Below are 17,739 nucleotides of genomic sequence, written 5' to 3'. Positions count from 1 at the left end.
ATGCATATTTTGTCAATTTCAAGTTCAGTTTGTTGCAAAGGGAAGGGTCACCACTTACATTCTTTTCTATAATATGGTATTGATGAGGTCAAAAGAAGATGATTTTTACATGTACACCAGTGGGGTCTGTGGTGCCTTTAATGAAGGAAAGCCGGTGTCAACGAACAAAAAAAGGTGAGTACAAAAGTGAGGGAATGATAAAGTAGAAAAGTGTGAAACATACAAGTAAGAAAATATATTTTCAATTCTATTAAATATCAATTATAAAGCACCAAATCACAACAAAATCACAAGGCACTTTTCACATTGAGCAGATCTAGACCATACTCTATATTTGTATTTATACATATAACATATCATATGAAATATCTTACTGCAGTGTGTGTCTTATGCACCGTGAGATAAACCTGTACTCCAGTGATAATACTGTTCTTTATTTTATCCAGTCAAAACAAACATTTCTACATCAGATTTCTTATCAAGGTTGGACATGCTGACAAACACATCAAACAGAATGATTACAAAGCCATCATCTTAATGACAAAGACTGCATACTGCTCTATATAAAGAGAGATGAATTTCACATTTTTTACAGCTGAGTTTTGTGAAGAAGCAAAAAGAAAATATTAAGTTTGTGAATCTTGCCAAGTTAAATTCACTTCTGACACAAGAGCAATGGCCAAACCATACAGCAGGAATAAAACTTGCCAGCCACTGTCAACGGGGTAAAAATATGAAATTGGCCTTGTCTTATCTTACGCCAACAGCATGAACACACGGCTACATCTCACCTAACTCATATATTCCTGTGATTGTTGCACTATCGGTGAGTTTCTACCTAACCAATCCTGACTGTCCTGGCGTTATGTGCTGACTGAGTCATCTTGAAACAAATGCAGAAAAATAAGCTTCACCTGAAGGGCAGAAGAAACTGTTTATCCTCCAGGCATTCTTCCACGGAGATAACATGAGCCGAGTTTTGAGGATGCAATATTATACAGCGGGAATCCATTTAAGGTAGGGGCGTATGTGGTGAAAGCTGTGTGTGCTGCACTGCTTAATCCCAAAGAGATAGCTTCATTAATTGTGTGCACCCCCCCCATACCCCATCTCTCTCTCTGTTGCCAAACAGGAGTGTTGAATAAGTAATGAAAGTTGAACTGCTGAGTGACAGGATTTTAACCTCACCTGTCTACATCCTGGGTGTGCTGAGAGGCCTCTGAATGGATCAATCCCATCAATCAACACTTTCCACTACTGACAACATGTTGCACCGCTCTAAATGGGAATTTGTTGCAGGCACTCTGGGGTCCAGGTATTTGTTTGGTACAAGGGAAAAAACACCATCAATATGACAAAAATATATATAAATAAAAATACCTTAAATATACAAATGGTAAAATCGGAGCATGTATAATATGATTTTATACTAAAAGGTAAAATGAAAATTGCTCATAAGTAAGAACTGCCAAGCAATAGTTCAGTGTATCCAAGCTGGCAGACTTAAAATGTAGGAGTTTTTCTATGTCAGTAATGGATAAGAACAACATTTATAATCCCTTGGCAACATTAACCCTTCTGTGGCATTTATGTTTTTTGCAGTGTTTGCAGGTCTGGTGGACCCACAACAATACATCCATAACAATTTATTTAAAAAAACCTTACATGTTGACTATATTTCAGTTACAAGCCATATAAGCAGCGTATGCTTAATATTTGCCATTTGAAAAGTGCAATTTGTTTTTTGATAAAATGTGAAGTCAATTATAATCAAGACATAATTAGAATAAACCATGTTTATCTTGAACAAGTATAAATAGTTTTCATTGTGATTTATGCTTATTGCTTTGAACTGCACAAATTGTAAAGAAAAAATATGCATACAATACTTCATGGAAATTATAAATGCCCCATTTCACATATATTGATGCCAGTCTTCACAACACATGAGGGACTTTTACTGTGTGAGTGTATTTCTTGCACTTGATTTATGTATACTGTGTTTTCCTGTCTTTCTGGAGGCCACACACATCGGAGTGCTTCCTTTTGTTGCTATGGGCTGCAACCCAGAAGGATGAAAACACTTAGTCCAGGAATTTTACTAACAGGAGGAAGACAGAGTGCAGCTACATAGCAAACCTTTTTTCTTTCATTTTTACCATGTTTACTTGTTTTCACCTACATTTTCCAGACTTTCATTGCTTTTCAGGTTCTGTGGACCTGAACACCACATATGAAATGTAAATGTATAGTGGCATCTTTTACATGTTTGTCCACAGAAAATAAGCCAAGGTCAATGAGTCTCAGTTTGAAAAAAATAATGAATTGCATAATTTTTCTACTTGGCATGACACACATGACACACATGCCAAGTAGGAAATTCTGCGAGTTCAGAAATTGTAGAAATCTCAGGTCTAAAGGTTAGAAATGTGGGCTTGTAACCAGAAGATCATCATTTCACATTTGCTGCAGGCTGAGGAATGCAAAGCTGAGAAAGTGACTCAATGAAATCCTTATTTACTTTAACAAAGGTGCCCTTGAGCAAGGCCCAGACAGACAAGAACATCCTCACAGTATTACATTTTATTATCAGAATGCTTTATTTTCATTGAACAAGACAGCATAAACAAGACAGTATAAAAATATAAAACATAATCATATAACAGTCATCATATAAACATAGTCAGTGTAAATACGGCAGTCTGTATTGCACATTGTATTGAACTTATTTAAATGAATAATTTAAGAGTCTATTTCTGGAGATTGCTGTTCAGCACAAGGATATAAGCTGTTCAGGAGTTGTGAAGTTTATATTCAATGTATTCATTTATTCTATAAAGAGCTGCATTTTCTATTTAAAAGTATCTACCTGCTTGGTACTAACTGACTTCCTGGTTAATAAAATCTCACATTTCTCAGAATGACTGTCAATAGCTCCCAGAAAAAGGGAAGACATGAATATGAACAGGTGAGATAGATAAAGCAATGTATAAAGCAACCATTTTCGCCTTCACTCCATTGTGAACTATTTAGGTTGCTGTCAGATGAGACATTTCTTCCCCTGCTAAGATGAATTTCTGCCTGTTCTGAAGATTGATTGATTTAAAAGATCTGCGCAAAAATCTTGAGTCTACAAAGAAGCCTCTGGCTTCTTGTGGGGGAAAAAATTAATTAAAACCTGTCAATCACTGTTTACGTTTCAATAACTGAAAGAAAATCTGCAAATCTTTTTTTAGGTCAGAGTCACACTGTGTCATTTGTTTTTTTAATAAGTTAGACATTCCAAAATCCCAAAAGTTGGCATAGCAAAGCATCAAACACGTTTGATTGATAATGAAATATAATTTTAATGTTACTCTGGTCTGTGGAACTGTGTTTTTTCAAATGGGTCCAGGGCCAGTTTTAGACTGCTGTATTAGGGTGGCCTGGTAGAAATAGACACCTGGTAGTAAGTAACCCAAAGGTTAGAGAAGCAGAACAGTATTCCACAGGTTGCCAGTTTGAATCTATGGCACAAAACCTGGCAAAGTGACAGCTGGCAACTGGAGGGTTGTCAAGATCAGATGCAAGCTGTCAATTAATAGCTAGACTGGACACATATATTGCAGATATCTGTACTCCAATTCTTTTTAGTCATAAAGAATATTTCAGATATCCACATCGTCATTCTTCCTAGGACAGGTGACGTCATTTTTGCCATTCCTGTGTATTGAACTTTCAATTTCAGATATCCACAATTACATTTTTGGTATCTAGAATGATATTCTGGATATATTTCCATTTCTCCCCCAATAAAACCTCCCATTTCAGATATCTACCATTTTCAATGGTTACTGCTATATTGACTATCCACAATAATATTTTAGGTATCTATTATAGCATTTCTGCTAGTCAAAATTATATTCTTATTTGTCAGAATAGCAATTACAGACATGCACAATGGCATTCTTATCTAAAACGTTATTGCTCCCAGTGAAAATTCAACTAAAGGTATATTTAAATGCTTAAAAAGTGGCTGTTTTAACAATCAACCTCCTCCACTTGGTCACAATGCTGTCTTTTAGAGGTTCAGTTTAAAAGCTATAATGAAGATACTGATACTGGTCACCCTCATTTGGGCCACCCAACCAAGGTTGATCAGTCCCTGACTTGTCACAGTGGCACAGTGCTCCATGGATCCCCCTCCAAAGCCATAGCGAGGCCTTTTCAGCAGCCTCTGCAATGCTCTTTGTGGCTCTTCTGCACTGCAGTCTTTTTACTCCAAGGAGTTCACTGTAATGAATGGCCAGCAAAGCCAAGAAACCAGACTTCTAATAGCTCACAGTGGGCCTCCAGCCATTGCTCCAGCACTCTGAGACAAGATCTGCGTATTTAGCGTTTTTGCGCTCACTGACTTATCAATCTGGTCTTCCCAGGGGACATTTAGTTCCAGCAGGACCTCTTGCTTTGTAAACTCAGATGTTAACACCATATCTGGGTAGTGTGAAGTGGTTGCAGTGTTTTCTGGGAATTGGAGCTGCTAGTCCAGTGCTGTAGAAAGAAGCCGTCCTTCGGAGCCGGGCTGATGTTGCGCCTCTCTCCAGCTCTGATGAAGGTGATTGACTGTTTCGGAACATGCTGATTCATGCTGGTTTGAATCACTGTGCTGATTGTGTCTACTAAAGACAAGCTAGCAAACAAGATGCAAACATTGCATGATTTTAAATGTTACAACTGAAAACAATTTTTCAAGCTCTCCAGGAGCTTGTGTTCTTGTTCAGAAACACTAAATGTTATAATGTTTAATTTGTACTTATTTATGTATCGTGTTTAAAATTATCTTTTAGTCAGTCCTTGAAATTGTTAAAGATACTTACTGAACTTGAACTGAACAAATTTTCAAGACTAAAGTAACACAACATGACAGTCATAAATCGTTAATAGTACAACACTGATAATATTATGATAACATATTATTATAACAAGAGAGGAACGTAAGTCAATTTGCAAATAAAATCACATGCAAATGTGTCACAGCATAGCCTCCTTGTCTGTAAAGACCAATTAGTAGAAGTCAACAATGGTTAACTTTTAATCATTTGTAATTGATAGTCTAATAATACATCTATTCTGATATTGATATCGACCTCAAGAACAAGAGAGTGAAGGGAAATTGCCAGAGTGATTGAATGATGGCAGTGAAGCTCTTGGAAAATGAGTAAGACAGAGAAGAGAGACCAATAACCAATACCCTGACGGTGACCACGGCAACACTGTCCGAACACTTCAACATACCTAAAATATTATCTCCAGGCTGCAACATCTACTTGAAGACATGCTTCACCCCACCTCAAAACCGATTAATATTGATTCTGCATTTGAGCAAGCATGTGTGTCTCCTCAGGTGGAACCAAATTACTCTAAAAACACCCCAGGAGGGCTGTGTGCCTCTGGGAAAATACTGAAAACCATTACCTGGGTAGACTGGGAGAATAAAACTAAATTAAAGCAAATAAACAATAATAAAAAGCCTGCTGTTTCAAGCAAAGGACGATCAGTGAATAGTAGCCCAAGAGTCCTGCAAGAATGTAAAACACCAGATCAATATTTATGTTGGATTATTCCCTGCTAGTTTCACTTCATAAACATGTACAACCTATGGAAATGATAAAAGTAGCAGCACCTCATATAGACACACACATAGAAAATTGTGAATGTGTTAGTGTGTGTTACCCCGTGCTCCTATAAGCTGCTTATCTCACTGCTGAACCTGTGCTTGTGGATGAAAAATCGCTCTGAATATCTCTCCTGCCACTCTATGAAGTTATTTGTAACTCTTATGTTCAGATAGCTGCTTATTATCAGTTAAATAAGTTGGCCCGCTAACAATCAAGCTTCAACAACAAATCTCACTGCAGAGCCGAGACACCAAATGTGTCTTAACCAGGTTATTTATTTACACTTTCCTTTTATACTTGTGTCTTTCATCATATTTTCATTATTGAAATGACGAGTTGACATAGGCTGCTCTCCAGTCTCGTTGTACTTCACAATTCATGTAAAAATTTATAATCATGGAAATGATGGTGTTTTGAATAACTGTGCTCCCTACACATTATAAAAACATGCAGGAGACTAAAGGCGTTTTTAGAACTGCACTTTTTAGTTCAGTTAAATCAGACTCTGATCTGTTTGGAGCAGATCTGAACACAGCTATCTTACTCTGATACCGACCAGAACAACCTCACCAAGACTATAATATAACTGGAATATAATCTGACCTCGATCTGAGCCGACTATTAGGTGCACTCTGCCAGTTTGTGCTAAACAGCTCCTGTAGGCAGGTGCTTTGCATACTGGGGTATGGATGAGTGAAGTTAACAGTCGCTAGCAGCTAGCCAGAAAAATAATTGAGGTCCAGCTTGGGTTAGCGCAATGAAGAATGTAGTATTTGGCCAGAGGATCCTCTTTATGACCTTCTTCCTGTGTTTATGTCCGTGCTCCCACCCGAGACACATCTGACCAATAAGCAGATTTAATGTTTTCACATAGCTTGTGGTGATGCATTTTGGCTCAGTTGGATTTGTTGGATGTGAAATGAAACAGAACTAAGAGGAAACCCACACCAAATGTATCAACTCATTCACACCAGAGCAAACTAACCATAGGTGTGAATACGCCCTAAATTGCAGCTAGGTGTACATGTGAGGATGCATGGTTGGCTGTCAACATTTGAGCCATGACATTTATAGACAGATATAAAAACAACTGGATTATAGTTTTGCACAAGCTGCTTCCTGTGGGTGTCATCATCAGCAGATCTGTCAGACAAGAGTGGAGGACAAATGACAAAATGTAATCTGTTATTACTGCTATAATTCAGACTGTGCCAAAAGTGGATAATCCAGGTCAAATCTCATCGTGAAATTGACTGTCATCACGTATGCATTAATGCCAGCCCACGCATATCAAATGGGACATCTTGAGGAACGATTTGACCACTCATTTCGAGAGGCTGATTATCTGACAAGAAATCTTCATCGCGGCAGAATCAAACGGCACACTAGAGATAAATTAGACACAAAATCTCATTTATCGTTAATGCAATCAAAGGGCTCCGAATCAACATTTGGTGTGAGGAAAAGGGAATGAAATGTTCTTCGGTTAAAGTGTGGTAAGCCAAAGGAGATGGTGTGCTGAGACAGGCAGAAAGAAGACCCAACTCTGAAAGCTTTAACTGATTGGTTATTTCAGCAGAACTCTGAGGCACGACAGGGGGATAATGAGCTCTCTTTGATCAGAGGAACATTGTTGTATATGATGATGATCTTGATGTGTGTGTGTGTGTGTGTGTGTGTGTGTGTGTGTGTGTGTGTGTGTGACAGCAACAGTGGATAATGAATATTCAAGAGCTTTCTGCAGTAATATCCCTGAGGAGCAGCTGGCTTGTTGTTACACACACAGGGGAGCATGGCCATGCACCTTGTCACAATCACATGATTGTCTGAAATACCATTGGTGTTGTAGCTCATGACAACGGCCTTTAGCGGTAACTGTATACAGGACAGGAAAAAGAAGCAGCAATCTAGCAGCACAGAATCTCACCTGGATATTATAAAGATAACTGTGTATTATCAATTTGATTTGTTGTGGATGGCTGAAACACAGAATGCTAATTGTATGCTAATTACTTACTAATATGTATCAATTAATCATTTACACATAAACAACAATGCTTAAACAGTCATCACTCTCCAGTTGAGACATTTGCAGGAGTAATTATTTCTGTTTGGTTTTGCTAGTTAAAGAAATAAATATGAGTTTGATTGTATTTTGCCTGTTTTATTTACTTTTCTGCTTTCGTAAAACATACTATGCCCCCTTTTTCCTTTCATGAAACCCTCAGGGGGCCAACCGCTACAGTAGATTTATCTACTGAATGTAGCTTCCTTCTCTCTTTTTGCAGACAATAATTAATCCCTCATTTATAAAAATAAAGCTGCATAGAGATAAGTGAGTGGTCTGGGAGTCATTTGGTATAACCTCTGCTTCACACAGCCCAGAGCCTATTTGTTGTGACACGTGCAGTTGCTTTCACTGCAGCTTTGTTTTCCCTACACAATCACTCTCTACAGAGGGTCTGCACACTCTCTGGACCACCTTTTATCTATTAAATCCACTCAAATCACATCCAATGCTTGTATACATTCCATGTCTCCAATACTAGCAACATTATGACCTTGATTTTTCCTGTTTGTATACGTTGTAGTTTAAAACACAACAAAAAAAGCTGTCATATTACTGAGTCCTTTGAGTGTGTGTTCTATCAAAAGTCTTTCCAAAGCAGTAACTCCACTTGACCACGGCCATCCATCTACACTTATAATGTGCATTTAATAAGAATTAAATTGGCGGGTGGATAGATTTGGTTTGAGCCGTGTGATAATGACAGTTTGACTTTTCATGGCTTTGATATGTGGATGACAGGCGCCTGTAAGGCCAAATGAAGCAGCATCTGTTAAGAATGCTTCATTGAGTTTACAATTAGTAAAGGCCACGGTTCACTGCCAGTCTGTGTGACCACTGAGAGTGGGCAAAGTCAAGTGCCTTTAACACATTTATCACAGAGTGGGAAGAGTTGGAGTGTAAAACACTTCACTTCAATGACATTTTCTCTCTCTCTCTCTCTCTCTCTCTCTCTCTCATATATATATATATATATATATATATATATATATATATATATATATTTTTTTTTTTTAATAAATCAAAAAACATTAAATCAACAATGTGTTACTCCATCTCTAATATTCTACTACATGCGTGAGTCACCCAGCCTCAAGCCCATTGGTTCCCACTGAGGATCTAAATCTTTAAAATGGGTCATTTTTTTAAAATAGGCTAAAACCTGGGGGATCTAGCTCTTAGGAATTATTACGCAGATAGAAGTAAATAGTGCATTTTTTGGTGACTTTATTCAGGTGCGGTTTAATACAGATTGGATGCACAGTCAGGTGACTTTTCCCTGTTATAGCTGTATTGTCCCTGTTATAGCTGTATTGTTGAAATATATGTCAGTTTTGTGACTTTTTAACTACTTCTGCTACTGGTATTTTACATTTTAGCATGTCAGGGATACATATTTTTAAGAAAGTGCACTGTTCCACAAACCAATGTACAGGTAGATTTTTTCCAGCTTTTGTCCACCCCTCTCTTAATAAGACTGCTAATGATGTTGATGTAATTAAAGGATAAAGTGCATACAAAATGCTTAATGAAATGCAGGAAAATTCATGCCAATATTCGACAATTTCTACCTGATTACATTGACTAATTTTAAATGCAAAAAAATGGAATTGACTTCATTCTACATTTAGAAATAGTAGGCATGTGTTTGTGTTTGTGTTTCCCCATCTTGAAAAGATCACAAGGATGAAATGCAACTAATGGTTGTGGTTATAAAGAGACTATTTTAGCTTTGGTCCAATCTGTATAGACTTTGAATGTTTGGACTGCGGCAATAAACATGTGCACCCAGAGAAATCACACACAAAGATTTCTCTCTGTAATTGGATGCTGTGAATTGCCTGTAGGTATGAGCTTGGCTCCGCTTGCAGTTTCAGCACTGTGATGGACCACTGGCTGTTCGGGGTGTTTCCCAGCCTGTTTCATTACGCATGCTGGGATCAGCTCCAGCTAACTAAACAACTAGATTTGAAAAATGGATGGATGGAAAGTGCCACAATCAGACAGTTTTCAGACACCGAAGCAGCACCTTGGTCACAGGGTGGAAGTCAGAGTGGTGGAGTGTCTTTTATAGCCACTAAAAGCTTTAGTCATCTGAAACCGAAGTTCTTCCACTTGCCAGACTCTTGAGACTTGTGAGATGTTTTGTCTGATTACATGAGTCAGAGAGCAGTGGTGGTGAAAGTATAAATACTTAATGCAGCTGGGTTACTTGTTTTTTTGTTTTTTTTTATTTATTTTTTTATTTATGTGGCAGTTAAAATGACTTTTCATACCATGTAAATACTGTAGCACATTAACCAGAGTGCTGTGTGCAGTATGTCACATACAAGCTGTTGTTGTTACTTATTTATGTGTAGTATTGTGTTATGTTAATTATGAATTTCAACAAAATAATCTAAAGTTTTCTCAAGTTAACTAATATTTTTGCTAAGCCAAACAGTAACAGCAAGGTGACGGTGAATGTCTTGAAACAATAAAGCGGAAGAGGATTGATTAATCAGTACATCTTCTTTGTGTGTGATAATGAGAGGGGCACATTCACTTTGAGTCTAAGCTTCAATAAGAGAAAACATTTAGTTTTGCCATAATTGTGATCACGAGAAAATAATTATGCACTCTGAATTTGTAAATGCAAGTTTAAATTGAATGCTGTAAATTATAATTGTTTTGCCTGTTTGAAATCAATTTGTGTCAGCTCTCAGCTTTTGTACCGACTAATGTTTGGGGTTTGAAAAGAAGTAGTAAGTAGCTACGACGAGTTGCCCGACTTCTTTGGAAATCAAATCTGTTTACAGTTGTTCTGAATGGCCTTCACAGGCAGAGTGGGGAGACACGGTATTGTTTAAAAACAGGATTAACAGTGCACATTTTAATGAAAAATGAGAGCTTAAGGGAGAACTTCAAATCCTGGCTCCTTTCTGAAACTCTTCATGCCCGGCCAATCATGGCGTGAAGTGGATGTGTCGGATCGTTGGTTTCGGAAAGTTACAGTTGGACACAACACCCCTAATCATAAAAATGAGGACACCAGGAATATACTGGTGGCTTGAAGCCATACAAAACAGATCACAGAGAAACCATGTTCCTTCATATGTGTTGCATATTTGCGTGTATGTAAACACATTTTATCTAATGTTTTTGTTGGGGTTTTTATTTAAAGATTTTTTTCAGGAAACATGGGAGAGAGAGGGGGTTGTGACATGCAGCAAAGGACCTTCGAACCTGGGTCGGCTGCGTATGTGGCATGCGCCCTTAACCACTCGACCACCTGCGCACCTATTTTATCTAATGTTTAATGCTAAAAAAACCCCAATGTTAAAAACTGTGAGTCGGATTGTGCAGTCTTTCATGCATCGGCACAGGGACCTCTGTTTGTATTTGCCATGGCTGTATCAAGGAGGTGTATTAATGTGTTTTTGCATGCTGTTCTGTCTCTCAGAGGTCCATTATGATCCGTAGGACCTTGTTCATAAATCCCTCCTCCTTACAATTCCAAAGAGTGACCCTGTGAGTGGGGAGAAGTGCAGCATACGGAGGTGCCGCCCATTTCAGCCTCCCCACTGACACCGAAACCAGTCAAGTGAAACCAGACCTCTCCATGGCGAAAGCAGAGAGCAAGCGCTTCATCTCTCACCTCAAAATCATTATTACCTGATTAAGTGTGATTAAGAGAAGATCATTAGCAGCTGCATGTCCTGTCAGTAATGATTACTGTGATGGGTGCGTTAGACCCAGTGAGCTCATCTGCAGGCTTAGCCACTTTAATGATTAGGGAAGCATTGTTTAGCAGAGCTCTTGGATGAAAGGTTGACTTGCTATCGTCTCTGCAGAAAGTCAGAGTGAGGTGAACATCCCACAACTGCATTATAATCAGCTAAATTGTTCTACAAGGGGGATGACATTGAACAAATTTTAACTCCAATTCCTCTGCATTGTAGACTAGTGTTACTCATGTTCAATCTATTAGGCCTATTTATAATGTTGGTTCTTTGGCTATTCACAGAAATTAACGCGGAAAATAAATATCCCATTCATAATTTGTTGATTAGTTTTAAAAACCTGATATTGCATCTACAGTTATAATTGGGGAGATTTTGTGTGTGTGTGTGTGTGTGTGTGTGTGTGTGTGTGTGTGCGCGCGCGCTAAAGAAAACATCTGAGCTTGTGTTCAAAGAGACAGAAGATGAAGACATTTCTCATCATATTACTTTCTGTAAAAGAAAAATAAGGTTTTGCAGCCTTAATACTTTATTTTTCTTCAACTGTACCTTACTCAAATTGGCTTGTTCAGCAAACTGAGCTTTGGATTCTACTGCTGAGGTTGGTGCAAAAGTTAATTTGCGGAGCCCGAACAATGACACTGTGTAATCACTAAAACAGGACCTGGAGTCACATGAAAAAACACACTTGACTTTCATCTTTAACTCCATCTTAAATTCATTTTTCTAATTTGATTTCATATGTCAGCTGAATTATGGAAGAAGTGTAAATAGATTCCAAGATGCACCTAAGTGCAATTGCCTCAGGAATTTGACTGCAAATGAAAAAGATTCAGCTCCCTGCGCTATAAATATCTGGAATTAATTATCATTAGTGAGAAACTTTGCAATGCAGCGATAAATGCAAATTACCTTGTGCTTTTCATCGGAAGCTATCTCTACCAAAGACACTGATGCCAAGTTAAAATGGTATTAATATTTCCATTTGCACATGATGTACATTGAGTGGTGAAATGTACAGTAGCATAGAGTTTATATGTACTTACCTGTCAATGTGGTGTGCATTAAATATTCTAATGCACACCTCACTGACAGGTGAGTTGAAGTCATCTGGAAAAAACTGAACTCCCCCACATTGACAGCATTAATACATTCATGAATGCAACTTAATGTTTTGCTCACAGACCTTCACATCAGACGAGTTATGAAATGCACATATGGCACACACAGTTGTCACTTCATCATATTAATTACCAACTTTCCGCACATGTTGTCCATATTAACTGTAGTTCAACATCATGTGATGTCATTCTCTAGCATTGCTCAACTGCCTGTTATTTAGGCGCTGATACAAGGGTTTGCAGCACATGGTGTGACAAGAAATGATCAGTGATTATTGTTCCTGTTTTTATAAATGTATTAATCTTACCAATAGATTGATTAGGTAGTATGGAAACATAAAGAGAGTTAAAAACTGAAGAAGTATCAGAGCTAAGAATTACAAAAGTATAATATTTAAAAAATTCTGATATATGGAGCCAAAACTAAAAAGGTGTATTTGAGACGCTGAAACACTGAAATTGAGAGAAATTGATACAATTCTGTGTCCATTAAAACATTTCAATACACCTAAACTCTTGCCTAAGCCTGTAAAAGTGTGTAATCCCATTATAATAAAGCACACATAGACAGTTTAATCAGGTGGTTTTCTCTTCAGACCGTAAAATTGTTCTATTAACTCCTGTCTTTACACAACAGGACAAAACGTTTTGTTATGTCAAAGTTACCAGAAAACTGAACTCAACTAACTCAACACCCTGAGAGCAACTATTCAATATTAGTCTGTTTCTAAAATACCATCATCATTATTAGTTACTTACAGGCTCTCTTGTCAAACAGGTCAGTCAAGTGGTTTAATCTGATCAAGCAAAACCATTGTATGTGACAATATATTGTCTCTATATATTAAATATTTCTTCTAAATGATTTTTTTCTCCTTTAATTACTTCCTCTAATGTAAATACAGCATTGCAATTATGTGCTTTATATCAATAAGAGAGTAGTTTAAACATTTTTTTAAAAAGTGAATCAACAGGCAGGTCCTGAAATATTAGAAACCTAACTGTAAACCAGTTACCATGAAATACATAGAAGATGGTAAAAGAACTGGCTTTTGATAGTTCCTGATCTAATCCTTTTCATGTTTTTCATGTTTCGTAAAAATAAATCTTCAAGTATCTGAAATAAATTCAGTTGCCCTGGACTCAGCTTACAGGTGGGGGGGGATTGATTAGTTATTGATTATTTAGTAAAAAGTATGTTAAGATCCTTTTCAGTTTCATTAAGAATCACCTGTGAGCCCATGAAGGATCCCTGAGGAACCCCAGGCAAGCAGCAAATATTGCATCACATTACTGCATGAGAGGAATTGAGAGCCTCAAAGCCCTTTAAAATTATACTTGATAAAGTTTACGCTGTATATATTTTCTATATAATGATATCATTTCATTATTTGACATTTAAAAAGATGATGAACACACTAATCAGTCAGAACAACTATATCAATATGTCAATTTGGACTGAAGAAATAATCAGAACATCCGAATATGACACACAACTAATGTTCTCATTACTTAATATTATCTGATCTAAAAAGCACAGTCTAGCACATGTCATCTCATTAGGCTGTCCGAGTAGAGTTGGAGTGTAAAAACAAGGCCAAAACCCCATTAAATTTGTATCATCGGCTTTGAGTTGAAAATCATTGGAAAGTTCATTTATATGTAGTCAGAGAGAAAAATCAATTTCAGACGCTGATTCTGTTGATCCCCTCTTTGTGGATACAAATAGCCATCAACAGAAAGGCAGGCAAATCATGCCCTGGAGACAAGGCTGTGCTTAGCAAGCAGCTAAGACCGAGAGGGTCTGCAGTAAAAGCCCACACAATCTCTCTGAAAGAACACTGTATTGAGTAAACACCCATCCTATATTTATATACAGAAGCATAAAACCTTGGTCTGTAATTCAATTCTGCTGCATTCACAGAGCGGGACTCGATACAAGCGTAGCATTTGAAAATACTGATTAAAAGTATGACTGTGCACTGTTAAAACTGCTGCTGTCAGAATTTCATAGTTGTTTACACAACTGTAGCAGATATACAGGGCCAGCACAGCCATTCATACAAAGTGTGATCAGCGAGGAAGAGGCTGCTCAAGCAGGGAGCATCAGATAAAGATGCTTTCATTGAGGAATTGCATGGAATGCTTCCAAACAGACAGTAAGATTGGTTTCCAATTCCTCCCATCAGACAAATTGAGCCCAGTGGCCAATTATTCCCATTGCCAATTAACCTTGCAACCAGCCCCCTCTCAGCCCCTGCATGAGTCAGCCTGCCAAATTTGCTTTTGCCTGTCACGTCGACACCACTGATGAAAACAGACAGGAAAGCTTCGTGCCTCCACATAGATTGAGCTAAATATCATTGTGTAATCTATACCAGCTCCTACATACTGTGTTACAGGGACACTTTGAAAGTGTGGTTAAGATGCAACACCAACTCAACTTAAGAGGAACCTGAGAGGCAAATGCAGGTAGATTACATTGTTTTTATGTAAAACCTTTGTCAAATATAAGTTTACGTTTATAGTCATTTACCTTGAATGACTTTCAGGCTTTTACTTTCTTTTTTCTTTTTTTTTGTTTTGCTGTTAAACCTTTGGTGAGGAAGTTAATTGCCCTCAGTGGTAAGGTTTGTCTTTGGCTTCACCTCTTGCAGCATAAATTAAAAACAAAAAACTCATGAAATTCTTGCTTTTAATAGTGTAATGTATAGATAAGCCGCTGCAGTGTCACCTACACACAATATATATTTTTTGAGACTTTTTTTATTTTCACAATGCAAACAAAACATGTTGACTCAAGCGGAGGTTATCATTGTTAATAACATCACATAGGAAAAAGCAGCAGCGACAAGTAGTTCTATTAGTTTGTCTTCACAGCTTTCTGACGTTGTTGTTGTTGCTGTTCAGCCCTTATGAAACAAAATGATACATATCTGCAAGAACAGCACTCTGCCAGGACCAGTCTGCGTCATGTATCTACGCAACATTGTGTTGATTTGTTTTTGATACAAGCATGCATAACATCACATCAACAGTAAAAGCTGGACTGCGGTAAACACTCAACATGAAAGTGTGGCTTAACTTTATTAAAGAAAATGAAGCAAAGTGCAATGCATGTGTGAAGCTAATTAGTTGTAAGTCAGGTTGCACTTCTAATTTGACCAAACATTTAAGGCAGCACATCGCTCATCTCAAAGAATATCTAGTGTTTGATGTCCTACGGTCTCCTTGCCCCAGTGTGTCATCAGCCAGCGTATGCATGTACTGAATTCCTGTTGTCAATAAACTGCCATTTTTCTTTTTCGACTTTTTCTTGTCTTTGAACAGCATACAGGATCTCCTCAGCTACATTGAGACTAAAAACAGTCTTCTGTAAAACAATACAAGGGGCTGCGTTGGTGTGTTTAAAGTGCCGAAGAGACAATAAAATACGGTCCGGTGGAGTAACAAATTGTATTTAAGGGCTTATCAGAAAATCACAGCACAGCAGTTTGTAATTATCAGACTGGATTTTACAACTCTGGAAACTTTTCACTCTGCAAGCACGCATTTGGAGCGTGTCTTTGTCCTCGAACTTCCAAAAAACAGTACATAGCTATGGAATTATGTGCAAGTGCACAGCTGTCCGCTGATGAAGAGTGTGGAAATCATAAATTGGCCTCTACAGGACGTAACACTATATCATTGAGGGAAAGATGTGACAGTAAAGGCCCATTTATGCTCAACAGACATACGAAAATGTATATGTCCTTTTCAAACAATGTTACCGTCACTGCTCACATACTTCCATGCGTCCTTTACATTGGCATGGATGTTAACCAATACATCCACCAGGGGGCAGCACAGAGTCAAAAGTTTATGACAACAACAAACTCAAAAACAAACATGTTGACTGTGAAGGAGATATTGATAATGTTCCTCTTGCATAAAAGACAAAAACAATATGTTTAAAGTTTGTAACCAACTCACAAAACATCAAAAAGTTCTGCCATTGTTATTTCTTCTTCGTGTCTCACTAGAGCTACGTATCGAGTAGTAACAGCAACACTGCCCCCATGGTTTCCGGTGGTATTGCTCCGTTTGGTCCGTATCTGTAAGCTTTATGGAAACGTGCAGAAATACGGACGAAATGAACGCAGAGCACGGACAGAAGGCTCCGTCCGTATCCGTATCTCTATTTAACGTTGAACATAAATGGGCCTTAAGTCGAAACACACACAGAATGTTCAGTTAAAAATTTACCAAAAATTTATTTGGTAATTTATAATACAAGTTACAGTGTAACTTCCCGTCATTTACCATGTAATTTCCCAGAACTTATATTGTAACTTTCTCATATGAATCAGTATATTGATTATGTGCAATAAAAACAAATGCTTTTGCCCTTTGCTCATGGCAGTTATGACGATCATTTTTTATGCATGTGGGTTTGGCAAGCAAACTTCCCCCATACTCCAGGGATTTATTATGCTTATTCCTTTGACTTCATTGCATGAATTTGAATGAGAACAAGTCGAGAAATGCGTCTATATTTGTGGAAATCAGCTCCTATAGCAGCCATGATGGTTCAACATTGCAGCATTTCATAACAGGCAGCAAAGAAAGCAAACTCAGCTCTCGAGTGCACAGCGATGGAAAGCTTGTATTGTTATTTGAGGATAAAAAACTAACAATACAGTAAAGAAATGTAAGTTTTTAATGTTGCAATGTTGCAGTCAAGGTCTCAGGCGGAAGCAGGACTGTTACTGCTACAAAAAACAAGTACTCTACTGCAATATACAAATTCAACAAACAGTTTTCTCCTTTTGCTTCACAATTAGATTTTTTCTGACTCAGCAGCATAACCTGATGGCGGGACCTATACAGCACATCCACAAATAATATTGCATAAAACACAAAATTTTAAATACTGTATCCTGGAAAATATTTTGGATCATAGACATCGCCTGCATAGACATGAATACTTGTGCAATTGCAAGTTAACCAATTAAATGAACTAAATTATACCACAAAATGAATGGGTCGGGGTGAACGATAATTAACACAAATAATCTGGCCAATATTTACTCTTTAATTATATACTTTTGTTATCTAAATTTGACCATAACCATATTGGAACTGAAACTGGGAAATCCAACCCTACTCATAAGGAAATGATTTGGCTCTTT

The sequence above is a fragment of the Scomber japonicus genome, chromosome 6, assembly GCF_027409825.1.
Source record: "Scomber japonicus isolate fScoJap1 chromosome 6, fScoJap1.pri, whole genome shotgun sequence".
Lineage (NCBI taxonomy): Eukaryota > Metazoa > Chordata > Actinopteri > Scombriformes > Scombridae > Scomber > Scomber japonicus.
This window is presented reverse-complemented; position numbering follows the sequence as displayed.